Raw genomic sequence first — 6,379 nt, 5'->3', positions numbered from 1 at the left:
CCACAATTTTTAATCTTCCTGGCTTTCTGATCAGGCAAAATATAAATCATTTAATCAGCTTCCAACTGTTATGTGCAACTAGTATAAATTTTCCTCATAAAAGTTTCAGCAAAGCTGGGGATGGATGCACACTGCCTTATATTTTGCTTGAGAAATTACAGCCTGAGAAGATTAGCTCATAGTCATATGTGACTAATAGGCTTAGGGCGAATGACCTTTATGCAGAGGAGTTCAAGTCTAAATGGTCTTTGCAGTTACTTCCATCTTCCCTTTAAAATGTTGCTTTACTTCATTTACTGCAAAAGAAAAGCCAACTAACAATTTTTTTTATTTTTATTTTCATGAAACCACTCTTACTTTTGTTAGGAAGTTACACAGACATGAGCGACAGAGGAACAAAAGAATGAAGGCCCAGCCCAGAGACCTTCCTTAGAACCATCCCACAATACCCATTTTATAGTTACAAATCTCCCCTGCAACCTGAGGAACAAAAGAATGAAGGATTATAAATTTACAGCCGGTTAAATCTGACTACAGACACTTACACAGTAAGAACCACTCTGAACCTCTTTTCATCTCAGCCTTATTATACCATCATTATAATATCATGTCTATGCCCGGAAGTTCATGAATCTAATTATAACAGATTGAATTTTGGGTAACCACATGCACAGTAGGCAGAGACTTATATAACAGCCAAATGTCAGTCAAAATGACCTCACATGCCAATCATCTAGGACTGCCTTTGTAACTCCTTTCTCCATAGCGGTCCTAATATAATACAAATCTCCTCACTTCCATGAGGTTACAGCCTTACCTATAATCTGCTCCATGCTTGGAATATACTTTAATCATAACTTTTGTTTCCACACAACCTGTTTAGGCATGCCCTGCTTCTTCCTTAAAATATATTTTAATATCTTTTTCTAAATCTTGCTAAGCTGTAATTCTTTGCTGCATTGGCAAAAAGAACTGAGGACCCCCAGTGCTATCAGGGCTGGAGTTCAGATCACCCCAAATGGTAACACTGCCATCAATTTATGGCTAGAAAAATAATTAGCAGATGCAATCTTTAATATAATTGTTTCTTATAAGCCAACACTTCTGTATGACCAACTAGAAAACTAAAGAGAATCATATAGCTCTATATAGCCTCAAAATTTATATGTATAAAATAACCCTGATTAAATTATATGTGTTATTGCTATTTCATGTTTCTGATATAACTTCTGTAAGAATGTAAGGTGGAAAATAGCTCCAGCTAAATGAAGAAAAAGTAGGTTTAAAAGCTTAATAATTTACTAACTCACTTGCCCCTTTCACTTTTGTAATATTAAAACTTGATACCATTCAGGTGGAAAAAATAATCTAAAATCTCAAAAACACTACTCAGAATGAGAAGGGATAGTGGGAAACTCTAGAAGGAAAGACTAAAAAATCCTAATTATGAAATATTTGTAAGGTAAGTGATATATTTTTCAAGTGCTGGTCATATAAAGAACGAAGACATAAATTAGCACCAGTGAGTAAATAGTTAATTTTTTCTTCTTTCTCTTACCTTGTCATAGAAATGATTGAAGCAAAATAACACAACATACTGCCGCTTCACCCTGAAGTGGTGTTTTTACTATTCTTTTCCTTGACAACTCCATGGATCATTAGCAAAAGGTCAAATGAGTGCTTTTAAAAAGATGTTGGTAAGTTAATTTTAAGGAAACTAATTTGCAGGAGGCTTACTTCACTCATAATTATTTCAATTTAAAATCCCATCTTTTCATACTTTTAAATTAATTAGTACAGTAATTCTCCCTTATCTGTGAGAAATACATTCCAAGACACCCAGTGGATGCCTAAAACTGTGGATAGTATCAAACTCTACATATACTATATTTTTCCTGTGAATACCTATAAATATATGCTTTTTCACTTACAGTAAGCTCTATATAGCTTCTCTTTGACATATTTAAATTACCAGCAGCACTACTCTTGGGACCATTACTAAGTAAAATAAAAGTTATCTGAATACATGCACTATAATGCTAAAATAGCCAATCTGATTAATGAGACATCCACTAAATACCTAATAGGCAGGTAATGTATACAGAGTGGACACACTGGACAAAGTGATGATTCATAGTCCAGGTGGGAGGGCGTGAGATAGCATAAGATTTCATCAAACTACTTAGAATGGCATGCATTTAAAACTTATGAATTATTTATTTCTGAGTTTCCCATTTAATAGTTTGGACCACAGTTGATTGCAGGTAACTCAAGCCACAGAAAACAAAACTGCAGATAATGAGTGCTGACTGCATATGAGTCATCTGACATTCCAATTGCGTGTAGTTTATTTAATGTTACAATAAAACTCAAAGTGAGGGAAATAGCTACAGAAATTTGATTTAAATATTAAAAATTCAGTTGAAAATACTGAGGATACGGCAAATATTAGTAGTATATGCCCCAGGAATTAAGATTTATGCATTCTGAAAACTATCAATGTGCAATCAATTAAATTCCTTAACACAAATAAAGTATCTCAAGTATTACTGGCCACAGAGGAACTATCTTAGAAGATCAGTCATTCTAGTTGATAACAGGGATGCTTTCTCCTCAGATGGGAAAGTGGAAAAACGGATTATACATGTGACAAAAGGAAAAAAGGAATCTATGATTATGATTTGAAACATGTGGGGCTACCAACTAAAATTTTTTTTAAAACCAAGAACAGGGCAAGTTCCAATCCAAGAATCCCCAGAAAGTCAATCATAATCAACTTCTCGATCACAGAATTTAATCAATTATAGAGGAGCTACTGCTTTCACATCCTGCACACCACAAATTGATCCATGAATGTCATTAAGTCAGAATGAAAGTATAATCCTGGAAGCTTCCAAAGGCAGCTTCATTCTAGGTCTCAAATGTGAGCAGCTACCTCACTGAGGTTTCCACAATCCACAAAATCCAAATTCCAGCATTTCCCCAGTTTCTTTTGCAGTTTTTTCAAACTTCAGTGTACAGAGGAGTTGTCTAGCGGTTGATTCAAATCTCTTACTGGATTTGAGCCTCCTCCCAGAGATTTGAATCAGTTGGCCAGGACTGGAGCCTGGCTTTCTCTATTGTTATACAACTCTTCAAGGAAACCTGGTGAAGATTTACTGATGCCGCTGTAATTATACATAAAGACAATGCTGAAAAAAGAAAAAAAAATACAGTAAAGAACCCTTAAGTAACATAATACATTCTAGATGCTCATTCTCATTGACTGGGTGAATGAGGTGGTAAAAACTGATCTGAAAGAGAAAATTTACAACTTCTGATCCCTGTTGTGCCTGGCCACAGTGAATAGGGGAGGTGGGGGGGGGGGAGGTGGGGTTGGGTGGGGAGATAATCCAGGACTATTAAAACAGTGGATGTCAAAATCAGTTTGAGCTTGATTTATGTTTCTATTTTTGGAGGATAAGGCAACTCTTTTCACTGAGATTGATGTTATTGGGCTGTTGGCCTTATTTAGTCAGCAGTTTACTGTTCATCATCTCCACTCTTCACTGTAGAGTTGTAGGCCCATATGTCACTGTCATTTCCATGGATATTCTGTGCCTTTATTGCTCAGTACTACTCTCTTCTGCTCAAATGAATTGTTTTATCAACCAGTCAGTTACATAGTTCAGAAATCTGTATGTGCAATCAATTTCTTAAATTCTTAAATGATTCTTAAATGCATGAATTAATGAAAGGAAGTCTGTTCATAGTCCTATCATCCTTCTACATATCTTAGCCATGGATAAGTTACATTGATTTTGGCCCTAAATATTTCTCCATTTCTTGAAAACTATCAGCCCAGTTCAAACTCTATTATCACACAGCTGTGCTCACTTGAATATCCACAAATCTTTTACCCATTTATACTTTTTGGTGGGTTTACATTGCTCTTAGGATTAAAGAAAAAATCTTTATTGTGCACATAAAGCCTTTAATGGTTTGGTTCCTACCTCCCTGAATCTTTTATCCTGATTCCATCTACCCTATTGTATTTATGCCATATTGATCTACTGAGTCTTTCTTGCTCACTGAGCTCCTTCATGCTTTCTCCTTCCAAAGGGCCTTTGCATATTCTATTTCTCTCTGTGATGCCCTTTGCACTCAGTATTCTATGAATGTTTATACACCCTTTATATTTCAGTTCAAATGTAACTTCCCAGGGAAAGGTTTCTATCCTTCCAAGTTCAAATCAAAATATTATAGGAAGACATAAACTGCATAGCTTTTCTTTATAGCTTACCAAAAGTGAATTTTACTTAATGCTTACTTGATTAAAAATAATTTCCTATATAACAAAATTTATTCAGTTTGCTTCAGTATTCCCAGCTTTCAACACCATCATAGGCCCATAAAATTTCTTGAATGTACGAATTAATGAGAGGAAGTCTGCTCATATCTGGAAAAATAAAATTATATAACCTTAAATACAGAAACTGAAGTAAACCCAAATTGGGAATAGAAATAATACAGAAAAATAATTATAGTAACATAATTCTCAACTCAGGACACTTTTATATTCTTAAGTACTATCGAGGGCCTCAAAGGGCTTATGCTTATATGGATTATACTTATGAACATTTTACCAATGGACAATAAAATCAGACCAAAATACATATTTACTTACAAATTCATTCAAAAAATAATACAATTAAAATAAACCTAGCACATGTTATCATAAATAACATATTTAGCTTAATAAAAGACATCTGGATTCTCAAATCTGCTTCTACGGTGAATGTTACAATATCACACATCAATAGATCTAGAAAACTCCAGTTAAAAGAAAATTAGAGTGAAAAAGTACAAATATTTTGTATTATAATATGAAAATAATTTTGATCTTGCTGACCCCATGAAAGTATCATAGGGGCTCTGCAGAGATAACAAGACTATACTTTGAGAACAACTATTATAATTTATCCTCCAAATTAGTACACTTTTGAAAATTTTTAAAAGAGTGTACTATAAAGATTGTGCTACAATCAACAGGAATCATTGTTAATGTGTACTAATGGTTATAGAAATATGCTAATTAAAATATTTTACAATTCAAAATGTGGCATAGAAGTTTTTACTTACAAGATTGTAAGCTTTTTAAAAAATTGAATACATTTTTGTATATCCACAAGAGTTAACATAGTGCCTCGTTTCTGAGGAATATTTAATGAATGAATGAATGAATTATTGTGTAAAGAAACAGCTAAATGTTAACTCTGGCTGCATGTCTCCTGGGCCTCACAATCTGTTTTGAAATGGACAGATGAGAGTGGACTTACACTGTTGCAGAGATTCTACTATAACATCCCCTACTTCCTTCAAGTCACTCAACTTCTCAGGTTGTTACAAACCTGTAAAGGTTGAATCTATGAAGTGGAATTCAAAGTCTCTTATATGGTATGATTGGAGAGACACAGAGCCCTTAATCCTGAAAAACTATTCCTAACTATAGTTATACTTGAAATATATTGACTACACATATTGCTAAGAATTATCTTCCTTATACACCTATCTATTTTTAAAAGAAATTAAGCTTGAGAGAAACATTTAATCCCACATTTAACATTGAAGTACCACTCAACACTAACTTTTAGGTCCATGATTAGCACCTAACTTTTTAGGTTCATGATTAGGTCCACGATTATGTTCAATTACTTAACATTATCCCAGAAATTGTCAAGAGAGGGAGAAAGAGAGAGAGAGAGAGAGAGAGAGAGAGAGAGAGAGAGAGAGAGAGAGAGGCATGTAGCACATACCACTTAGAAAAGTATATTTAATCCTTTATTTAATCAAGAGAGAAACTTCCTGAGAGATGACCTTAGATAATTTCTCTTCCACAGAGATTAACCTTAAACATGAAACGTTCTTGGGTGCAATATAGATTTAAGATAATAAGAAATGTTGAGGATAGAGATAAGTGATTTAGAAAGTTGATAAGAACTAACTTACCAAACACAGAACTTTTTTTTTTCACTATGAAAAAGCTTAATGATTAAGACTTAAGATTAACAATGAAATTTTTAAACATTTTATAAAATATTTTTCTTATATTTACAAAAAAAAAAACACTACCCTAATTCTTTACAGCCGAAAGTCAATTGAAAGAAGTTAATCTCTTCTAATCACTAAGTGTTTTGTATTTATTACTAGCTATTGCTATATCATATAATTGATTAGAATCATTTTCAATGGTCCATAAATCTTATCTAAATGAAACACTAAAAACTAAAAATGATACAAAAAATAATTTGTTGAACGATTAATTTTATTTATTTCATATTGGTAAAAATGGTATGTTTCAGCTAAGACTATAATATGTAAAAATGTAGAGGAAGAGACA

The 6,379-nt window shown here is 33.3% G+C and overlaps 1 non-coding gene across 1 annotated transcript; it reads right to left on the bottom strand.

Annotated features, from left to right (window-relative positions):
- Window positions 1-1,557: 1,557 nt before the first annotated feature.
- LOC118608829 lies at window positions 1,558-1,692 on the bottom strand. Its single transcript, XR_004953204.1, has one exon. It is a non-coding gene; the product is annotated as a small nucleolar RNA SNORA21 (small nucleolar RNA).
- Between the last annotated feature and the right edge of the window lie 4,687 nt (window positions 1,693-6,379).

Source organism: Rousettus aegyptiacus, unplaced genomic scaffold, assembly GCF_014176215.1.
Source record: "Rousettus aegyptiacus isolate mRouAeg1 unplaced genomic scaffold, mRouAeg1.p scaffold_m13_p_10, whole genome shotgun sequence".
Taxonomy (NCBI): domain Eukaryota; kingdom Metazoa; phylum Chordata; class Mammalia; order Chiroptera; family Pteropodidae; genus Rousettus; species Rousettus aegyptiacus.
The sequence above is the reverse complement of the archived record's forward strand: the minus strand, read 5'-3'. Positions and strand labels throughout refer to the sequence as shown.